The sequence below is a fragment of the Phyllobates terribilis genome, unplaced genomic scaffold, assembly GCF_046119375.1.
Source record: "Phyllobates terribilis strain yellow unplaced genomic scaffold, ASM4611937v1 Scaffold_1__5_contigs__length_1240528914, whole genome shotgun sequence".
Lineage (NCBI taxonomy): Eukaryota > Metazoa > Chordata > Amphibia > Anura > Dendrobatidae > Phyllobates > Phyllobates terribilis.
In genome coordinates, this window is record NW_027362761.1 from 678,161,268 (window position 1) to 678,185,200 (window position 23,933).

Here is a 23,933-nt window from a genome sequence, read left to right on the forward strand (position 1 = left end):
CTTCAGCAGAATTCCGAGAACAATGGAAGAGTTCCAAAGCATTTTTAAACTTCAGAGGAATTAAGAGAAAAATGGAAGAGTTCCAAAGCATGGCTAAATTTCAGCGGAATTCCGAGAACAATGAAAGAGTTCCAAAGCATTTTTAAACTACAGCGGAATTCCGAGAACAATGGAAGAGTTCCAAAGCATTTTTAAACTACAGCGGAATTCCGAGAACAATTGAAGAGTTCCAAAGCATTGTTAAACTTCAGCGGAATTCTGAAAACAATGGAAGCGTTCCAAAGCATTTTGAAACTACAGTGGAATTCCGAGAACAATAGAAGAGTTCCAAAGCATTGTTAAACATCAGCGGAATTCCGAGAACAATGGAAGAGTTCCAAAGCATTGTTAAACATTAGTGGAATACCGAGAACAATGGAAGAGTTCCAAAGCATTTTTAAACTTCAGCGGAATTCCTTGAATAATGGAAGAATTCCAAAGCATTGTTAAACATCAGCAGAATTCCGAGAACAATAGAAGAGTTCCAAAGCATTTTTAAACTTCAGCAGAATTCCCAGAACATTGGAAGAGTTCCAAACCATTTTTAAACTTCAGCTGAATTCCCAGAACAATGGAAGAGTTCCAAAGCAATGTTAATCTTCAGCGGAATTCCGAGAACAATGGAAGAGTTCCAAAGCATGGCTAAACTTCAGCGGAATTCCGAGAACAATGAAAGAGTTCCACAAGCATTTTTAAACTTCAGCGGCATTCCGAGAACAATGGAGGAGTTCCAAAGCATTGTTAAACATTAGCAGAATTCCGAGAACAATGGATGAGTTCCAAAAGCATTATTAAACATCAGCGGAATTCCGAGAACAATGGAAGAGTTCCAAAGCATTGTTAAATATTAGCGGAATTCCGAGAACAAGGTATAATTTCCAAAGCTTTTTTAAACTTCAGCAGAATTCCGAGAACAATGGAAGAGTTCCAAAGGATTTTTAAACTTCAGCGGAATTAAGAGAACAATCGAAGAGTTCCAAAGCATGGCTAAATTTCAGCGGAATTCCGAGAACAATGAAAGAGTTCCAAAGCATTTTTAAACTACAGCGGAATTCCAAGAACAATGGAAGAGTTCCAAAGCATTGTTAAACTTCAGCAGAATTCCGAGAAAATTGAAGAGTTCAAAAGCATTTTTAAACTTCAGCTGAATTCCCAGAACATTGGAAGAGTTGAAAGCATTTTTAAACTTCAGCAGAATTCCGAGAACAATGGAGGAGTTCCAAAGCATTTTTAAACTTTAGCGGAATTCTGAGAAAAATTGAAGAGTTCCAAAGCATTTTTAAGCTTCATTGGAATTCTGAGAACAATGGAAGAGTACCAAAGCATTTTTAAACTTCAGCAGAATTCCGAGAACAATGGAAGAGTTCCAAAAGCATTACTAAACATCAACAGAATTCCGAGAACAATGAAAGACTTCCATAGGTTTGATAAACATCAGCGGAATTCAGAGAACAATGGAAGAGTTCCAAAGCATTTTTAAACTTTACCAGAATTCCCAGAACAATGGAAGAGTTCCAAAGCATTGTTAAACATCAGCGGAATTACGAGAACAATGGAAGAGTTCCAAAGCATTGTTAAACTTTACCAGAATTCCCAGAACAATGGAAGAGTTCCAAAGCATTGTTAAACATCAGCGGAATTACGAGAACAATGGAAGAGTTCCAAAGCATTGTTAAACATCAGCGGAATTACGAGAACAATGGAAGAGTTCCAAAAGCATTATTAAACATCAGCGGAATTCCGAGGACAATGGAAGAGTTCCAAAGCATTTTTAAACTTCAGCGGAATTCTGAGAACAATGGAAGAGTTCGAAAAGCATTGTGAAACATCAGCGGAATTTCGAGAACAATGGAAGAGTCCCAAATCTTTTTTAAACATCAGTGGAATTCCGAGAACAATGGAAGAGTTACAAACCATATTTAAACTTCAGCGGAATTCTGAGAACAATGAAAGAGTTCCAAAAGCATTGTTAAACATCAGCGGTATTCTGAGAACAATGGAAGAGTTCCAAAAGCATTATTAGACATCAGCGGAATTTCGAGAACAATGGAAGAGTTACAAAGCTTTTTTAAACTTCAGCAGAATTCCGAGAACAATGGAAGAGTTCCAAAGCATTTTTAAACTTCAGCAGAATTCCGAGAACAATGGAAGAGTTCCAAAGCATTTTTAAACTTTAGCAGAATTCCGAGAAAAATGGAAGAGTTCCAAAGCATTGTAAAACTTCAGCGGAATTCTGAGAACAATGGAAGAGTTCCAATGCATTTTTAAACTACAGCAGAATTCCGATAGCAATTGAAGAGTTCCAAAGCATTTTTAAACTTCAGCAGAATTCCCAGAACAATGGAAGAGTTTCAAAGCATTGTTAAACTTCAGCGGAATTCCGAGAACAATGGAAGAGTTCCAATGCATTTTTAAACTACATCGGAATTCAGAGAACAGTGGAAGAGTTCCAAAGCATTGTTAAACTTTAGCGGAATTCCGAGAACAAAGGAAGAGTCCCAAACCTTTTTTAAACTTCAGCGGAATTCCGAGAACAATGGAAGAGTACCAAAGCATTTTTAAACTTCAGCGGAATTCCGAGAACAATGGAAGAGTTCCAAAGCATTGTTAAACAATAGCGGAATTCCGAGAACAATGGAAGAGTTCCAAAAGCATTATTAAACATCAGCGGAATTCCGAGAACAATGGAAGAGTTCCAAAGCATTGTTAAACATTAGCACAATTCCGAGAACAATGGATGAGTTCCAAAAGCATTATTAAACATCAGCGGAATTCCAAGAACTATGGAAGAGTTCCAAAGCTTTTCTAAACTTCATCAGAATTCCGAGAACAATGAAAGAGTTCCAAAGCATATATAAACTTTTGCGGAATTCCGAGAACAATGGAGGAGTTCCAAAGCATTGTTTAACATTAGCGGAATTCCAAGAACAATGGAAGAGTTCCAAAGCATTTTTAAACTTCAGCAGAATTCCGAGAACAATGGAAGTGTTCCAAAGCATTTTTAAACTTCAGCAGAATTCCGAGAAAAATGGGAGAGTTTCAAAGCATTGTAAAACTTCAGCGGAATTCCGAGAACAATGTAAGAGTTCCAAAGCATGGCTAAACTTCAGCGGAATTCTGAGAACAATGAAAGAGTTCCAAAAGCATTTTTAAACTTAAGCGGCATTCCGAGAACAATGGAGGAGTTCAAAAGCATTGTTAAACATTAGCGGAACTCCCAGAATAATGGAAGAGTTCCCAAGCATTTTTAAACTTCAGCAGAATTCCCAGAACATTGAAAGAGTTCCAAAGCATTTTTAAACTTCAGCAGAATTCCGAGAACAATGGAGGAGTTCCAAAGCATTTTTAAACTTTAGCGGAATTCTGAGAAAAATTGAAGAGTTCCAAAGCATTTTTAAGCTTCATTGGAATTCTGAGAACAATAGAAGAGTACCAAAGCATTTTTAAACTTCAGCAGAATTCTGAGAATTACGGAAGAGTTCCAAAGCATTGTTAAACTTCAGCAGAATTCCGAGAACAAGGGAAGATTTCTAAAGCGTTTTTGAACTTCAGCAGAATTCCGAGAACAATTTAAGAGTTCTAAAAGCATTATTAAACATCAGCGGAATTCCGAGAACAATGGAAGAGTTCCAAAGCATTGTTAAATATTAGCGGAATTCCGAGAACAATGGAATGGTTCCAAAGCTTTTTTAAACTTCAGCAGAATTCCGAGAACAATGGAAGAGTTCCAAAGCATTTTTAAACTTCAGCGGAATTCCGAGAACAATGGAAGAGTTCCAAAGCATTGTTAAACAGTAGCGGAATTCCGAGAACAATGGAAGAGTTCCAAAAGCATTATTAAACATCAGCGGAATTCCGAGAACAATGGAAGAGTTCCAAAGCTTTTTTAAACTTCATCAGAATTCCGAGAACAATGAAAGAGTTCCAAAGCATTTATAAACTTTTGCGGAATTCCGAGAACAGTGGAAGAGTTCCAAAGCATTGCTAGACTTTACCGGAAATCCGAAAACAATGGAAGAGTTCCAATGCATTTTTAAACTACAGCAGAATTCCGAGAGCAATGGAAGAGTTCCAAAGCATTTTTAAACTTCAGCAGAATTCCCAGAACAATGGAAGAGTTTCAAAGCATTGTTAAATTTCAGCGGAATTCTGAGAACAATGGAAGAGTTCCAAAGCATTTTTAAACTTTAGCAGAATTCCGAGAAAAATGGAAGAGTTCCAAAGCATTGTAAAACTTCAGCGGAATTCTGAGAACAATGGAAGAGTTCCAATGCATTTTTAAACTACAGCAGAATTCCGAGAGCAATGGAAGAGTTCCAAAGCATTTTTAAACTGCAGCAGAATTCCCAGAACAATGGAAGAGTTTCAAAGCATTGTTAAATTTCAGCGGAATTCTGAGAACAATGGAAGAGTTCCAATGCATTTTTAAACTACATCGGAATTCCGAGAACAATGGAAGAGTTCCAAAGCATTGTTAAACTTTAGCGGAAATCCAAGAACAATGGGAGAGTTCCAAAAGCATTGTTAAACATCAGCGGAATTCCGAGAACAAAGGAAAAGTCCCAAATCTTTTTTAAACTACAGCGGAACTCCGAGAACAATGGAAGAGTTCCAAACCATTTTTAAACTTCAGTGGAATTCTGAGAACAATGGTAGAGTTCTAAAGCATTTTTCAACTTCAGCGGAATTCTGAGAACAATGAAAGAGTTCCAAAAGCATTGTTGAACATAAGCGGTATTCCGAGAACAATGGAAGAGTTCCAAAAGCATTATTAAACATCAGTAGAATTCCGAGAACAATGGAAGAGTTCCAAAGCATTTTTAAACTTCAGCAGAATTCCGAGAACAATGGAAGTGTTCCAAAGCAATTTTAAACTTCAGCAGAATTCCGAGAAAAATGGAAGAGTTTCAAAGCATTGTAAAACTTCAGCGGAATTCCGAGAACAATGGAAGAGTTCCAAAGCATGGCTAAACTTCAGCAGAATTCCGAGAACAATGAAAGAGTTCCAAAAGCATTTTTAAACTTAAGCGGCATTCCGAGAACAATGGAGGAGTTCCAAAGCATTGTTAAACATTAGCGGAATTCCAAGAACAATGCAAGAGTTCTAAAGCATTGTTAAACATCAGCGGAATTCCGAGAACAATGGAAGAGTTCCCAAGCATTTTTAAACTTCAGCAGAACTCCCAGAACATAGGAAGAGTTCCAAAGCATTTCTAAACTTCAGCTGAATTCCCAGAACATTGGAAGAGTTCCAAAGCATTTTTAAACTTCAGCAGAATTCCGAGAACAATGGAGGAGTTCCAAAGCATTTTTAAACTTTAGCGGAATTCTGAGAAAAATTGAAGAGTTCCAAAGCATTTTTAAGCTTCATTGGAATTCTGAGGTCAATAGAAGAGTAGCAAAGCATTTTTAAACTTCAGCAGAATTCTGAGAATTACGGAAGAGTTCCAAAGCATTGTTAAACTTCAGCAGAATTCCGAGAACAAGGGAAGATTTCTAAAGCGTTTTTAAACTTCAGCAGAATTTCGAGAACAATGGAAGAGTTCCAAAGCATTGTTAAACAGTAGCAGAATTCCGAGAACAATGGAAGAGTTCCAAAAGCATTATTAAACATCAGCGGAATTCCGAGAACAATGGAAGAGTTCCAAATCTTTTTTAAACAACAGCGGAATTTCGAGAACAATGGATGAGTTCCAAAAGCAATATTAAACATCAACGGAATTCCAAGAACAATGGAAGAGTTCCACAGAATTTTTAAACTTCCGCAGAATTCCGAGAACAACGGAAGAGATCCAAAGCATTTTTAAACATCAGCGGAATTCCGAGAACAATGGAAGAGTCCCAAAACTTTTTTAAACAACAGCAGAATTCCGAGAACAATGGAAGAGTTCCAAAGCATTTTTAAACATTAGCGGAAGTCCAAGAACAATGGGAGAGTTCGAAAAGCATTGTTAAACATCAGCAGAATTCCGAGAACAATGGAAGAGTCCCAAATCTTTTTTAAACAACAGCGGAATTTCGAGAACAATGGAAGAGTTACAAAGCTTTTTTAAACTTCAGCGGAATTCCGAGAACAATGGAAGAGTTCCAAAGCATTTTTAAAGTTCAGCAGATTTCCGAGAACAATGGAAGAGATTTCCAATTCATTTTTAAACTTTAGCAGAATTCCGAGAAAAATGGAAGAGTTCCAAAGCATTGTAAAACTTCAGCGGAATTCTGAGAACAATGGAAGAGTTCCAATGCATTTTTAAACTACAGCAGAATTCCGAGAGCAATGGAAGAGTTCCACAGAATTTTTAAACTTCCACAGAATTCCGAGAACAACGGAAGAGATCCAAAGCATTTTTAAACATCAGCGGAATTCCGAGAACAATGGAAGAGTCCCAAATCTTTTTTAAACAACAGCAGAATTCCGAGAACAATGGAAGAGTTCCAAATCTTTTTTAAACTTCAGCAGAATTCCCAGAACAATGGAAGAGTTTCAAAGCATTGTTAAACTTCAGCGGAATTCCGAGAACAATGGAAGAGTTCCAATGCATTTTTAAACTACATCGGAATTCCGAGAACAATGGAAGAGTTTCAAAGCATTGTTAAACTTTTGCGGAAATCCAAGAACAATGTTAGAGTTCCAAAAGCATTGTTAAACATCAGCGGAATTCCAAGAACAAAGGAAGAGTCCCAAATCTTTTTTAAACTACAGCGGAATTCTGAGAACAATGGAAGAGTTCCAAACCATTTTTAAACTTCAGTGGAATTCTGAGAACAATGGTAGAGTTCTAAAGCATTTTTCAACTTCAGCGGAATTCTGAGAACAATAAAAGAGTTCAAAAGCATTGTTGAACATAAGCGGTATTCCGAGAACAATGGAAGAGTTCCAAAAGCATTATTAAACATCAGTAGAATTCCAAGAACAATGGAAGTGTTCCAAAGAAATTTTAAACTTCAGCAGAATTCCGAGAAAAATGGAAGAGTTTCAAAGCATTGTAAAACTTCAGCGGAATTCCGAGAACAATGGAAGAGTTCCAAAGCATGGCTAAACTTCAGCGGAATTCCGAGAACAATGAAAGAGTTCCAAAAGCATTTTTAAACTTAAGCGGCATTCCAAGAACAATGGAGGAGTTCCAAAGCATTGTTAAACATTAGCGGAATTCCAAGAACAATGGAAGAGTTCTAAAGCATTGGTAAACATCAGCGGAATTCCGAGAACAATGGAAGAGTTCCAAAGCATTTTTAAACTTTAGCGGAATTCTGAGAAAAATTGAAGAGTTCCAAAGCATTTTTAAGCTTCATTGGAATTCTGAGAACAATAGAAGAGTACCAAAGCATTTTTAAACTTCAGCAGGATTCTGAGAATTACGGAAGAGTTCCAAAGCATTGTTAAATTTCAGCAGAATTCCGAGATCAAGGGAAGATTTCTAAAGCGTTTTTGAACTTCAGCAGAATTCCGAGAACAATGAAAGAGTTCCAAAAGCATTATTAAACATTAACAGAATTCCGAGAACAATGGAAGAGTTCCATAGGTTTGATAAACATTAGCGGAATTCCGAGAACAATGGAAGAGTTCTAAAAGCATTATTAAACATCAGCGGAATTCCGAGAACAATGGAAGAGTTCCAAAGCATTGTTAAATATTAGCGGAATTCCGAGAACAATGGAATGGTTCCAAAGCTTTTTTAAACTTCAGCAGAATTCCAAGAACAATGGAAGTGTTCCAAAGCATTTTTAAACTTCAGCGGAATTCCGGGAACAATGGAAGAGTTCCAAAGCATTGTTAAACAGTAGCGGAATTCCGAGAACAATGGAAGAGTTCCAAAAGCATTATTAAACATCAGCGGAATTCTGAGAACAATGGAAGAGTTCCAAAGCTTTGTTAAACATTAGCACAATTCTGAGAACAATGGATGAGTTCCAAAAGCATTATTAAACATCAACGGAATTCCAAGAACAATGGAAGAGTTCCAAAGCTTTTTTAAACTTCATCAGAATTCCGAGAACAATGAAGGAGTTCCAAAGCATTTATAAACTTTTGCGGAATTCCGAGAACAATGGAAGAGATCCAAAGCATTTTTAAACAACAGCAGAATTCCGAGAAGAATGGAAGAGTTCCAAAGCATTTTTAAACATTAGCGGAATTCCAAGAACAATGGTAGAGCTCGAAAAGCATTGTTAAACATCAGCGGAATTCCGAGAACAATTTAAGAGTCCCAAATCTTTTTTAAACAACAGCGGAATTTCGAGAACAATGGAAAAGTTACAAAGCTTTTTTAAACTTCAGCGGAATTCCGAGAACAATGGAAGAGTTCCAAAGCATTTTTAATGTTCAGCAGATTTCCGAGAACAATGGAAGAGTTCCAAAGCATTTTTAAACTTCAGCGGAATTCTGAGAACAATGGAAGAGTTCCAATGCATTTTGCAACTACAGCAGAATTCCGAGAGCAATGGAAGAGTTAAAAAGCATTTCTAAACTTCAGCAGAATTCCCAGAACAATGGAAGAGTTTCAAAGCATTGTTAAACTTCAGCGGAATTCCGAGAACAATGGAAGAGTTCCAATGCATTTTTAAGCTACATCGGAATTCCGAGAACAATGGAAGAGTTCCAAAGCATTGTTAAACTTTAGCGGAAATCCAAGAACAATGGGAGAGTTCCAAAAGCATTGTTAAACATGAGCGGAATTCCAAGAACAAAGGAAGAGTCCCAAATCTTTTTTAAACTTCAGCAGAATTCTGAGAATTACGGAAGAGTTCCAAAGCATTGTTAAACTTCAGCAGAATTCCGAGAACAAGGGAAGATTTCTAAAGCGTTTTTGAACTTCAGCAGAATTCCGAGAACAATGAAAGAGTTCCAAAAGCATTATTAAACATTAACAGAATTCCGAGAACAATGGAAGAGTTCCATAGGTTTGATAAACATTAGCGGAATTCCGAGAACAATGGAAGAGTTCTAAAAGCATTATTAAACATCAGCGGAATTCCGAGAACAATGGAAGAGTTCCAAAAGCATTATTAAACATCAGTAGAATTCCAAGAACAATGGAAGTGTTCCAAAGAAATTTTAAACTTCAGCAGAATTCCGAGAAAAATGGAAGAGTTTCAAAGCATTGTAAAACTTCAGCGGAATTCCGAGAACAATGGAAGAGTTCCAAAGCATGGCTAAACTTCAGCGGAATTCCGAGAACAATGAAAGAGTTCCAAAAGCATTTTTAAACTTAAGCGGCATTCCAAGAACAATGGAGGAGTTCCAAAGCATTGTTAAACATTAGCGGAATTCCAAGAACAATGGAAGAGTTCTAAAGCATTGGTAAACATCAGCGGAATTCCGAGAACAATGGAAGAGTTCCAAAGCATTTTTAAACTTTAGCGGAATTCTGAGAAAAATTGAAGAGTTCCAAAGCATTTTTAAGCTTCATTGGAATTCTGAGAACAATAGAAGAGTACCAAAGCATTTTTAAACTTCAGCAGGATTCTGAGAATTACGGAAGAGTTCCAAAGCATTGTTAAATTTCAGCAGAATTCCGAGATCAAGGGAAGATTTCTAAAGCGTTTTTGAACTTCAGCAGAATTCCGAGAACAATGAAAGAGTTCCAAAAGCATTATTAAACATTAACAGAATTCCGAGAACAATGGAAGAGTTCCATAGGTTTGATAAACATTAGCGGAATTCCGAGAACAATGGAAGAGTTCTAAAAGCATTATTAAACATCAGCGGAATTCCGAGAACAATGGAAGAGTTCCAAAGCATTGTTAAATATTAGCGGAATTCCGAGAACAATGGAATGGTTCCAAAGCTTTTTTAAACTTCAGCAGAATTCCAAGAACAATGGAAGTGTTCCAAAGCATTTTTAAACTTCAGCGGAATTCCGGGAACAATGGAAGAGTTCCAAAGCATTGTTAAACAGTAGCGGAATTCCGAGAACAATGGAAGAGTTCCAAAAGCATTATTAAACATCAGCGGAATTCTGAGAACAATGGAAGAGTTCCAAAGCTTTGTTAAACATTAGCACAATTCTGAGAACAATGGATGAGTTCCAAAAGCATTATTAAACATCAACGGAATTCCAAGAACAATGGAAGAGTTCCAAAGCTTTTTTAAACTTCATCAGAATTCCGAGAACAATGAAGGAGTTCCAAAGCATTTATAAACTTTTGCGGAATTCCGAGAACAATGGAAGAGATCCAAAGCATTTTTAAACAACAGCAGAATTCCGAGAAGAATGGAAGAGTTCCAAAGCATTTTTAAACATTAGCGGAATTCCAAGAACAATGGTAGAGCTCGAAAAGCATTGTTAAACATCAGCGGAATTCCGAGAACAATTTAAGAGTCCCAAATCTTTTTTAAACAACAGCGGAATTTCGAGAACAATGGAAAAGTTACAAAGCTTTTTTAAACTTCAGCGGAATTCCGAGAACAATGGAAGAGTTCCAAAGCATTTTTAATGTTCAGCAGATTTCCGAGAACAATGGAAGAGTTCCAAAGCATTTTTAAACTTCAGCGGAATTCTGAGAACAATGGAAGAGTTCCAATGCATTTTGAAACTACAGCAGAATTCCGAGAGCAATGGAAGAGTTAAAAAGCATTTCTAAACTTCAGCAGAATTCCCAGAACAATGGAAGAGTTTCAAAGCATTGTTAAACTTCAGCGGAATTCCGAGAACAATGGAAGAGTTCCAATGCATTTTTAAGCTACATCGGAATTCCGAGAACAATGGAAGAGTTCCAAAGCATTGTTAAACTTTAGCGGAAATCCAAGAACAATGGGAGAGTTCCAAAAGCATTGTTAAACATGAGCGGAATTCCAAGAACAAAGGAAGAGTCCCAAATCTTTTTTAAACTTCAGCAGAATTCTGAGAATTACGGAAGAGTTCCAAAGCATTGTTAAACTTCAGCAGAATTCCGAGAACAAGGGAAGATTTCTAAAGCGTTTTTGAACTTCAGCAGAATTCCGAGAACAATGAAAGAGTTCCAAAAGCATTATTAAACATTAACAGAATTCCGAGAACAATGGAAGAGTTCCATAGGTTTGATAAACATTAGCGGAATTCCGAGAACAATGGAAGAGTTCTAAAAGCATTATTAAACATCAGCGGAATTCCGAGAACAATGGAAGAGTTCCAAAGCATTGTTAAATATTAGCGGAATTTCGAGAACAATGGAATGGTTCCAAAGCTTTTTTAAACTTCAGCAGAATTCCGAGAACAATGGAAGAGTTCCAAAGCATTTTTAAACTTCAGCGGAATTCCGAGAACAATGGAAGAGTTCCAAAGCATTGTTAAACATCAGCGGAATTCCGAGAACAATGGAAGAGTTCCAAAGCATTGTTAAACATTAGCACAATTCCGAGAACAATGGATGAGTTCCAAAAGCATTATTAAACATCAACGGAATTCCAAGAACAATGGAAGAGTCCGAAATCTTTTTTAAACTACAGCGGAACTCCGAGAACAATGGAAGAGTTCCAAACCATTTTTAAACTTCAGTGGAATTCTGAGAACAATGGTAGAGTTCTAAAGCATTTTTCAACTTCAGCGGAATTCTGAGAACAATGAAAGAGTTCCAAAAGCATTGTTGAACATAAGCGGTATTCCGAGAACAATGGAAGAGTTCCAAAAGCATTATTAAACATCAGTAGAATTCCGAGAACAATGGAAGAGTTCCAAAGCATTTTTAAACTTCAGCAGAATTCCGAGAACAATGGAAGTGTTACAAAGCAATTTTAAACTTCAGCAGAATTCCGAGAAAAATGGAAGAGTTTCAAAGCATTGTAAAACTTCAGCGGAATTCCGAGAACAATGGAAGAGTTCCAAAGCATGGCTAAACTTCAGCGGAATTCCGAGAACAATGAAAGAGTTCCAAAAGCATTTTTAAACTTAAGCGGCATTCCGAGAACAATGGAGGAGTTCCAAAGCATTGTTAAACATTAGCGGAATTCCAAGAACAATGGAAGAGTTCTAAAGCATTGTTAAACATCAGCAGAATTCCGAGAACAATGGAAGAGTTCCCAAGCATTTTTAAACTTCAGCAGAACTCCCAGAACATAGTAAGAGTTCCAAAGCATTTCTAAACTTCAGCTGAATTCCCAGAACATTGGAAGAGTTCCAAAGCATTTTTAAACTTCAGCAGAATTCCGAGAACAATGGAGGAGTTCCAAAGCATTTTTAAACTTTAGCGGAATTCTGAGAAAAATTGAAGAGTTCCAAAGCATTTTTAAGCTTCATTGGAATTCTGAGGTCAATAGAAGAGTACCAAAGCATTTTTAAACTTCAGCAGAATTCTGAGAATTACGGAAGAGTTCCAAAGCATTGTTAAACTTCAGCAGATTTCCGAGAACAAGGGAAGATTTCTAAAGCGTTTTTGAACTTCAGCAGAATTCCGAGAACAATGAAAGAGTTCCAAAAGCATTGATAAACATCAGCGGTATTCTGAGAACAATGGAAGAGTTCCAAAAGCATTATTAGACATCAGCGGAATTTCGAGAACAATGGAAGATTTACAAAGCTTTTTTAAACTTCAGCAGAATTCCGAGAACAATGGAAGAGTTCCAAAGCATTTTTAAACTTCAGCGGAATTCTGAGAACAATGGAAGAGTTCGAAAAGCATTGTGAAACATCAGCGGAATTTCGAGAACAATGGAAGAGTCCCAAATCTTTTTTAAACAACAGTGGAATTCCGAGAACAATGGAAGAGTTACAAACCATATTTAAACTTCAGCGGAATTCTGAGAACAATGAAAGAGTTCCAAAAGCATTGTTAAACATCAGCGGTATTCTGAGAACAATGGAAGAGTTCCAAAAGCATTATTAGACATCAGCGGAATTTCGAGAACAATGGAAGAGTTCCAAAGCATTTTTAAACTTTAGCAGAATTCCGAGAAAAATGGAAGAGTTCCAAAGCATTGTAAAACTTCAGCGGAATTCTGAGAACAATGGAAGAGTTCCAATGCATTTTTAAACTACAGCAGAATTCCGATAGCAATTGAAGAGTTCCAAAGCATTTTTAAACTTCAGCAGAATTCCCAGAACAATGGAAGAGTTTCAAAGCATTGTTAAACTTCAGCGGAATTCCGAGAACAATGGAAGAGTTCCAATGCATTTTTAAACTACATCGGAATTCAGAGAACAGTGGAAGAGTTCCAAAGCATTGTTAAACTTTAGCGGAATTCCGAGAACAAAGGAAGAGTCCCAAACCTTTTTTAAACTTCAGCGGAATTCCGAGAACAATGGAAGAGTACCAAAGCATTTATAAACTTCAGCGGAATTCCGAGAACAATGGAAGAGTTCCAAAGCATTGTTAAACAATAGCGGAATTCCGAGAACAATGGAAGAGTTCCAAAAGCATTATTAAACATCAGCGGAATTCCGAGAACAATGGAAGAGTTCCAAAGCATTGTTAAACAATAGCGGAATTCCGAGAACAATGGATGAGTTCCAAAAGCATTATTAAACATCAGCGGAATTCCAAGAACTATGGAAGAGTTCCAAAGCTTTTTTAAACTTCATCAGAATTCCGAGAACAATGAAAGAGTTCCAAAGCATATATAAACTTTTGCGGAATTCCGAGAACAATGGAGGAGTTCCAAAGCATTGTTTAACATTAGCGGAATTCCAAGAACAATGGAAGAGTTCCAAAGCATTTTTAAACTTCAGCAGAATTCCGAGAACAATGGAAGTGTTCCAAAGCATTTTTAAACTTCAGCAGAATTCCGAGAAAAATGGGAGAGTTTCAAAGCATTGTAAAACTTCAGCGGAATTCCGAGAACAATGTAAGAGTTCCAAAGCATGGCTAAACTTCAGCGGAATTCCGAGAACAATGAAAGAGTTCCAAAAGCATTTTTAAACTTAAGCGGCATTCCGAGAACAATGGAGGAGTTCAAAAGCATTGTTAAACATTAGCGGAACTCCCAGAATAATGGAAGAGTTCCCAAGCATTTTTAAACTTCAGCAGAATTCCCAGAACATTGAAAGAGTTCCAAAGCATTTTTAAACTTCAGCAGAATTCCGAGAACAATGGAGGAGTTCCAAAGCATTTTTAAACTTTAGCGGAATTCTGAGAAAAATTGAAGAGTTCCAAAGCATTTTTAAGCTTCATTGGAATTCTGAGAACAATAGAAGAGTACCAAAGCATTTTTAAACTTCAGCAGAATTCTGAGAATTACGGAAGAGTTCCAAAGCATTGTTAAACTTCAGCAGAATTCCGAGAACAAGGGAAGATTTCTAAAGCGTTTTTGAACTTCAGCAGAATTCCGAGAACAATTTAAGAGTTCTAAAAGCATTATTAAACATCAGCGGAATTCCGAGAACAATGGAAGAGTTCCAAAGCATTGTTAAATATTAGCGGAATTCCGAGAACAATGGAATGGTTCCAAAGCTTTTTTAAACTTCAGCAGAATTCCGAGAACAATGGAAGAGTTCCAAAGCATTTTTAAACTTCAGCGGAATTCCGAGAACAATGGAAGAGTTCCAAAGCATTGTTAAACAGTAGCGGAATTCCGAGAACAATGGAAGAGTTCCAAAAGCATTATTAAACATCAGCGGAATTCCGAGAACAATGGAAGATTTCCAAAGCTTTTTTAAACTTCATCAGAATTCCGAGAACAATGAAAGAGTTCCAAAGCATTTATAAACTTTTGCGGAATTCCGAGAACAGTGGAAGAGTTCCAAAGCATTGCTAGACTTTACCGGAAATCCGAAAACAATGGAAGAGTTCCAATGCATTTTTAAACTACAGCAGAATTCCGAGAGCAATGGAAGAGTTCCAAAGCATTTTTAAACTTCAGCAGAATTCCCAGAACAATGGAAGAGTTTCAAAGCATTGTTAAATTTCAGCGGAATTCTGAGAACAATGGAAGAGTTCCAAAGCATTTTTAAACTTTAGCAGAATTCCGAGAAAAATGGAAGAGTTCCAAAGCATTGTAAAACTTCAGCGGAATTCTGAGAACAATGGAAGAGTTCCAATGCATTTTTAAACTACAGCAGAATTCCGAGAGCAATGGAAGAGTTCCAAAGCATTTTTAAACTGCAGCAGAATTCCCAGAACAATGGAAGAGTTTCAAAGCATTGTTAAATTTCAGCGGAATTCTGAGAACAATGGAAGAGTTCCAATGCATTTTTAAACTACATCGGAATTCCGAGAACAATGGAAGAGTTCCAAAGCATTGTTAAACTTTAGCGGAAATCCAAGAACAATGGGAGAGTTCCAAAAGCATTGTTAAACATCAGCGGAATTCCGAGAACAAAGGAAAAGTCCCAAATCTTTTTTAAACTACAGCGGAACTCCGAGAACAATGGAAGAGTTCCAAACCATTTTTAAACTTCAGTGGAATTCTGAGAACAATGGTAGAGTTCTAAAGCATTTTTCAACTTCAGCGGAATTCTGAGAACAATGAAAGAGTTCCAAAAGCATTGTTGAACATAAGCGGTATTCCGAGAACAATGGAAGAGTTCCAAAAGCATTATTAAACATCAGTAGAATTCCGAGAACAATGGAAGAGTTCCAAAGCATTTTTAAACTTCAGCAGAATTCCGAGAACAATGGAAGTGTTCCAAAGCAATTTTAAACTTCAGCAGAATTCCGAGAAAAATGGAAGAGTTTCAAAGCATTGTAAAACTTCAGCGGAATTCCGAGAACAATGGAAGAGTTCCAAAGCATGGCTAAACTTCAGCAGAATTCCGAGAACAATGAAAGAGTTCCAAAAGCATTTTTAAACTTAAGCGGCATTCCGAGAACAATGGAGGAGTTCCAAAGCATTGTTAAACATTAGCGGAATTCCAAGAACAATGCAAGAGTTCTAAAGCATTGTTAAACATCAGCGGAATTCCGAGAACAATGGAAGAGTTCCCAAGCATTTTTAAACTTCAGCAGAACTCCCAGAACATAGGAAGAGTTCCAAAGCATTTCTAAACTTCAGCTGAATTCCCAGAACATTGGAAGAGTTCCAAAGCATTTTTAAACTTCAGCAGAATTCCGAGAACAATGGAGGAGTTCCAAAGCATTTTTAAACTTTAGCGGAATTCTGAGAAAAATTGAAGAGTTCCAAAGCATTTTTAAGCTTCATTGGAATTCTGAGGTCAATAGAAGAGTAGCAAAGCATTTTTAAACTTCAGCAGAATTCTGAGAATTACGGAAGAGTTCCAAAGCATTGTTAAACTTCAGCAGAATTCCGAGAACAAGGGAAGATTTCTAAAGCGTTTTTAAACTTCAGCAGAATTTCGAGAACAATGGAAGAGTTCCAAAGCATTGTTAAACAGTAGCAGAATTCCGAGAACAATGGAAGAGTTCCAAAAGCATTATTAAACATCAGCGGAATTCCGAGAACAATGGAAGAGTTCCAAATCTTTTTTAAACAACAGCGGAATTTCGAGAACAATGGATGAGTTCCAAAAGCAATATTAAACATCAACGGAATTCCAAGAACAATGGAAGAGTTCCACAGAATTTTTAAACTTCCGCAGAATTCCGAGAACAACGGAAGAGATCCAAAGCATTTTTAAACATCAGCGGAATTCCGAGAACAATGGAAGAGTCCCAAAACTTTTTTAAACAACAGCAGAATTCCGAGAACAATGGAAGAGTTCCAAAGCATTTTTAAACATTAGCGGAAGTCCAAGAACAATGGGAGAGTTCGAAAAGCATTGTTAAACATCAGCAGAATTCCGAGAACAATGGAAGAGTCCCAAATCTTTTTTAAACAACAGCGGAATTTCGAGAACAATGGAAGAGTTACAAAGCTTTTTTAAACTTCAGCGGAATTCCGAGAACAATGGAAGAGTTCCAAAGCATTTTTAAAGTTCAGCAGATTTCCGAGAACAATGGAAGAGATTTCCAATTCATTTTTAAACTTTAGCAGAATTCCGAGAAAAATGGAAGAGTTCCAAAGCATTGTAAAACTTCAGCGGAATTCTGAGAACAATGGAAGAGTTCCAATGCATTTTTAAACTACAGCAGAATTCCGAGAGCAATGGAAGAGTTCCACAGAATTTTTAAACTTCCACAGAATTCCGAGAACAACGGAAGAGATCCAAAGCATTTTTAAACATCAGCGGAATTCCGAGAACAATGGAAGAGTCCCAAATCTTTTTTAAACAACAGCAGAATTCCGAGAACAATGGAAGAGTTCCAAATCTTTTTTAAACTTCAGCAGAATTCCCAGAACAATGGAAGAGTTTCAAAGCATTGTTAAACTTCAGCGGAATTCCGAGAACAATGGAAGAGTTCCAATGCATTTTTAAACTACATCGGAATTCCGAGAACAATGGAAGAGTTTCAAAGCATTGTTAAACTTTTGCGGAAATCCAAGAACAATGTTAGAGTTCCAAAAGCATTGTTAAACATCAGCGGAATTCCAAGAACAAAGGAAGAGTCCCAAATCTTTTTTAAACTACAGCGGAATTCTGAGAACAATGGAAGAGTTCCAAACCATTTTTAAACTTCAGTGGAATTCTGAGAACAATGGTAGAGTTCTAAAGCATTTTTCAACTTCAGCGGAATTCTGAGAACAATAAAAGAGTTCAAAAGCATTGTTGAACATAAGCGGTATTCCGAGAACAATGGAAGAGTTCCAAAAGCATTATTAAACATCAGTAGAATTCCAAGAACAATGGAAGTGTTCCAAAGAAATTTTAAACTTCAGCAGAATTCCGAGAAAAATGGAAGAGTTTCAAAGCATTGTAAAACTTCAGCGGAATTCCGAGAACAATGGAAGAGTTCCAAAGCATGGCTAAACTTCAGCGGAATTCCGAGAACAATGAAAGAGTTCCAAAAGCATTTTTAAACTTAAGCGGCATTCCAAGAACAATGGAGGAGTTCCAAAGCATTGTTAAACATTAGCGGAATTCCAAGAACAATGGAAGAGTTCTAAAGCATTGGTAAACATCAGCGGAATTCCGAGAACAATGGAAGAGTTCCAAAGCATTTTTAAACTTTAGCGGAATTCTGAGAAAAATTGAAGAGTTCCAAAGCATTTTTAAGCTTCATTGGAATTCTGAGAACAATAGAAGAGTACCAAAGCATTTTTAAACTTCAGCAGGATTCTGAGAATTACGGAAGAGTTCCAAAGCATTGTTAAATTTCAGCAGAATTCCGAGATCAAGGGAAGATTTCTAAAGCGTTTTTGAACTTCAGCAGAATTCCGAGAACAATGAAAGAGTTCCAAAAGCATTATTAAACATTAACAGAATTCCGAGAACAATGGAAGAGTTCCATAGGTTTGATAAACATTAGCGGAATTCCGAGAACAATGGAAGAGTTCTAAAAGCATTATTAAACATCAGCGGAATTCCAAGAACAATGGAAGAGTTCCAAAGCATTGTTAAATATTAGCGGAATTCCGAGAACAATGGAATGGTTCCAAAGCTTTTTTAAACTTCAGCAGAATTCCAAGAACAATGGAAGTGTTCCAAAGCATTTTTAAACTTCAGCGGAATTCCGGGAACAATGGAAGAGTTCCAAAGCATTGTTAAACAGTAGCGGAATTCCGAGAACAATGGAAGAGTTCCAAAAGCATTATTAAACATCAGCGGAATTCTGAGAACAATGGAAGAGTTCCAAAGCTTTGTTAAACATTAGCACAATTCTGAGAACAATGGATGAGTTCCAAAAGCATTATTAAACATCAACGGAATTCCAAGAACAATGGAAGAGTTCCAAAGCTTTTTTAAACTTCATCAGAATTCCGAGAACAATGAAGGAGTTCCAAAGCATTTATAAACTTTTGCGGAATTCCGAGAACAATGGAAGAGATCCAAAGCATTTTTAAACAACAGCAGAATTCCGAGAAGAATGGAAGAGTTCCAAAGCATTTTTAAACATTAGCGGAATTCCAAGAACAATGGTAGAGCTCGAAAAGCATTGTTAAACATCAGCGGAATTCCGAGAACAATTTAAGAGTCCCAAATCTTTTTTAAACAACAGCGGAATTTCGAGAACAATGGAAAAGTTACAAAGCTTTTTTAAACTTCAGCGGAATTCCGAGAACAATGGAAGAGTTCCAAAGCATTTTTAATGTTCAGCAGATTTCCGAGAACAATGGAAGAGTTCCAAAGCATTTTTAAACTTCAGCGGAATTCTGAGAACAATGGAAGAGTTCCAATGCATTTTGAAACTACAGCAGAATTCCGAGAGCAATGGAAGAGTTAAAAAGCATTTCTAAACTTCAGCAGAATTCCCAGAACAATGGAAGAGTTTCAAAGCATTGTTAAACTTCAGCGGAATTCCGAGAACAATGGAAGAGTTCCAATGCATTTTTAAGCTACATCGGAATTCCGAGAACAATGGAAGAGTTCCAAAGCATTGTTAAACTTTAGCGGAAATCCAAGAACAATGGGAGAGTTCCAAAAGCATTGTTAAACATGAGCGGAATTCCAAGAACAAAGGAAGAGTCCCAAATCTTTTTTAAACTTCAGCAGAATTCTGAGAATTACGGAAGAGTTCCAAAGCATTGTTAAACTTCAGCAGAATTCCGAGAACAAGGGAAGATTTCTAAAGCGTTTTTGAACTTCAGCAGAATTCCGAGAACAATGAAAGAGTTCCAAAAGCATTATTAAACATTAACAGAATTCCGAGAACAATGGAAAAGTTCCATAGGTTTGATAAACATTAGCGGAATTCCGAGAACAATGGAAGAGTTCTAAAAGCATTATTAAACATCAGCGGAATTCCGAGAACAATGGAAGAGTTCCAAAGCATTGTTAAATATTAGCGGAATTCCGAGAACAATGGAATGGTTCCAAAGCTTTTTTAAACTTCAGCAGAATTCCGAGAACAATGGAAGAGTTCCAAAGCATTTTTAAACTTCAGCGGAATTCCGAGAACAATGGAAGAGTTCCAAAGCATTGTTAAACAGTAGCGGAATTCCGAGAACAATGGAAGAGTTCCAAAAGCATTATTAAACATCAGCGGAATTCCGAGAACAATGGAAGAGTTCCAAAGCATTGTTAAACATTAGCACAATTCCGAGAACAATGGATGAGTTCCAAAAGCATTATTAAACATCAACGGAATTCCAAGAACAATGGAAGAGTCCGAAATCTTTTTTAAACTACAGCGGAACTCCGAGAACAATGGAAGAGTTCCAAACCATTTTTAAACTTCAGTGGAATTCTGAGAACAATGGTAGAGTTCTAAAGCATTTTTCAACTTCAGCGGAATTCTGAGAACAATGAAAGAGTTCCAAAAGCATTGTTGAACATAAGCGGTATTCCGAGAACAATGGAAGAGTTCCAAAAGCATTATTAAACATCAGTAGAATTCCGAGAACAATGGAAGAGTTCCAAAGCATTTTTAAACTTCAGCAGAATTCCGAGAACAATGGAAGTGTTACAAAGCAATTTTAAACTTCAGCAGAATTCCGAGAAAAATGGAAGAGTTTCAAAGCATTGTAAAACTTCAGCGGAATTCCGAGAACAATGGAAGAGTTCCAAAGCATGGCTAAACTTCAGCGGAATTCCGAGAACAATGAAAGAGTTCCAAAAGCATTTTTAAACTTAAGCGGCATTCCGAGAACAATGGAGGAGTTCCAAAGCATTGTTAAACATTAGCGGAATTCCAAGAACAATGCAAGAGTTCTAAAGCATTGTTAAACATCAGCGGAATTCCGAGAACAATGGAAGAGTTCCCAAGCATTTTTAAACTTCAGCAGAACTCCCAGAACATAGGAAGAGTTCCAAAGCATTTCTAAACTTCAGCTGAATTCCCAGAACATTGGAAGAGTTCCAAAGCATTTTTAAACTTCAGCAGAATTCCGAGAACAATGGAGGAGTTCCAAAGCATTTTTAAACTTTAGCGGAATTCTGAGAAAAATTGAAGAGTTCCAAAGCATTTTTAAGCTTCATTGGAATTCTGAGGTCAATAGAAGAGTAGCAAAGCATTTTTAAACTTCAGCAGAATTCTGAGAATTACGGAAGAGTTCCAAAGCATTGTTAAACTTCAGCAGAATTCCGAGAACAAGGGAAGATTTCTAAAGCGTTTTTAAACTTCAGCAGAATTTCGAGAACAATGGAAGAGTTCCAAAGCATTGTTAAACAGTAGCAGAATTCCGAGAACAATGGAAGAGTTCCAAAAGCATTATTAAACATCAGCGGAATTCCGAGAACAATGGAAGAGTTCCAAATCTTTTTTAAACAACAGCGGAATTTCGAGAACAATGGATGAGTTCCAAAAGCAATATTAAACATCAACGGAATTCCAAGAACAATGGAAGAGTTCCACAGAATTTTTAAACTTCCGCAGAATTCCGAGAACAACGGAAGAGATCCAAAGCATTTTTAAACATCAGCGGAATTCCGAGAACAATGGAAGAGTCCCAAAACTTTTTTAAACAACAGCAGAATTCCGAGAACAATGGAAGAGTTCCAAAGCATTTTTAAACATTAGCGGAAGTCCAAGAACAATGGGAGAGTTCGAAAAGCATTGTTAAACATCAGCAGAATTCCGAGAACAATGGAAGAGTCCCAAATCTTTTTTAAACAACAGCGGAATTTCGAGAACAATGGAAGAGTTACAAAGCTTTTTTAAACTTCAGCGGAATTCCGAGAACAATGGAAGAGTTCCAAAGCATTTTTAAAGTTCAGCAGATTTCCGAGAACAATGGAAGAGATTTCCAATTCATTTTTAAACTTTAGCAGAATTCCGAGAAAAATGGAAGAGTTCCAAAGCATTGTAAAACTTCAGCGGAATTCTGAGAACAATGGAAGAGTTCCAATGCATTTTTAAACTACAGCAGAATTCCGAGAGCAATGGAAGAGTTCCACAGAATTTTTAAACTTCCACAGAATTCCGAGAACAACGGAAGAGATCCAAAGCATTTTTAAACATCAGCGGAATTCCGAGAACAATGGAAGAGTCCCAAATCTTTTTTAAACAACAGCAGAATTCCGAGAACAATGGAAGAGTTCCAAATCTTTTTTAAACTTCAGCAGAATTCCCAGAACAATGGAAGAGTTTCAAAGCATTGTTAAACTTCAGCGGAATTCCGAGAACAATGGAAGAGTTCCAATGCATTTTTAAACTACATCGGAATTCCGAGAACAATGGAAGAGTTTCAAAGCATTGTTAAACTTTTGCGGAAATCCAAGAACAATGTTAGAGTTCCAAAAGCATTGTTAAACATCAGCGGAATTCCAAGAACAAAGGAAGAGTCCCAAATCTTTTTTAAACTACAGCGGAATTCTGAGAACAATGGAAGAGTTCCAAACCATTTTTAAACTTCAGTGGAATTCTGAGAACAATGGTAGAGATCTAAAGCATTTTTCAACTTCAGCGGAATTCTGAGAACAATAAAAGAGTTCAAAAGCATTGTTGAACATAAGCGGTATTCCGAGAACAATGGAAGAGTTCCAAAAGCATTATTAAACATCAGTAGAATTCCAAGAACAATGGAAGTGTTCCAAAGAAATTTTAAACTTCAGCAGAATTCCGAGAAAAATGGAAGAGTTTCAAAGCATTGTAAAACTTCAGCGGAATTCCGAGAACAATGGAAGAGTTCCAAAGCATGGCTAAACTTCAGCGGAATTCCGAGAACAATGAAAGAGTTCCAAAAGCATTTTTAAACTTAAGCGGCATTCCAAGAACAATGGAGGAGTTCCAAAGCATTGTTAAACATTAGCGGAATTCCAAGAACAATGGAAGAGTTCTAAAGCATTGGTAAACATCAGCGGAATTCCGAGAACAATGGAAGAGTTCCAAAGCATTTTTAAACTTTAGCGGAATTCTGAGAAAAATTGAAGAGTTCCAAAGCATTTTTAAGCTTCATTGGAATTCTGAGAACAATAGAAGAGTACCAAAGCATTTTTAAACTTCAGCAGGATTCTGAGAATTACGGAAGAGTTCCAAAGCATTGTTAAATTTCAGCAGAATTCCGAGATCAAGGGAAGATTTCTAAAGCGTTTTTGAACTTCAGCAGAATTCCGAGAACAATGAAAGAGTTCCAAAAGCATTATTAAACATTAACAGAATTCCGAGAACAATGGAAGAGTTCCATAGGTTTGATAAACATTAGCGGAATTCCGAGAACAATGGAAGAGTTCTAAAAGCATTATTAAACATCAGCGGAATTCCGAGAACAATGGAAGAGTTCCAAAGCATTGTTAAATATTAGCGGAATTCCGAGAACAATGGAATGGTTCCAAAGCTTTTTTAAACTTCAGCAGAATTCCAAGAACAATGGAAGTGTTCCAAAGCATTTTTAAACTTCAGCGGAATTCCGGGAACAATGGAAGAGTTCCAAAGCATTGTTAAACAGTAGCGGAATTCCGAGAACAATGGAAGAGTTCCAAAAGCATTATTAAACATCAGCGGAATTCTGAGAACAATGGAAGAGTTCCAAAGCTTTGTTAAACATTAGCACAATTCTGAGAACAATGGATGAGTTCCAAAAGCATTATTAAACATCAACGGAATTCCAAGAACAATGGAAGAGTTCCAAAGCTTTTTTAAACTTCATCAGAATTCCGAGAACAATGAAGGAGTTCCAAAGCATTTATAAACTTTTGCGGAATTCCGAGAACAATGGAAGAGATCCAAAGCATTTTTAAACAACAGCAGAATTCCGAGAAGAATGGAAGAGTTCCAAAGCATTTTTAAACATTAGCGGAATTCCAAGAACAATGGTAGAGCTCGAAAAGCATTGTTAAACATCAGCGGAATTCCGAGAACAATTTAAGAGTCCCAAATCTTTTTTAAACAACAGCGGAATTTCGAGAACAATGGAAAAGTTACAAAGCTTTTTTAAACTTCAGCGGAATTCCGAGAACAATGGAAGAGTTCCAAAGCATTTTTAATGTTCAGCAGATTTCCGAGAACAATGGAAGAGTTCCAAAGCATTTTTAAACTTCAGCGGAATTCTGAGAACAATGGAAGAGTTCCAATGCATTTTGAAACTACAGCAGAATTCCGAGAGCAATGGA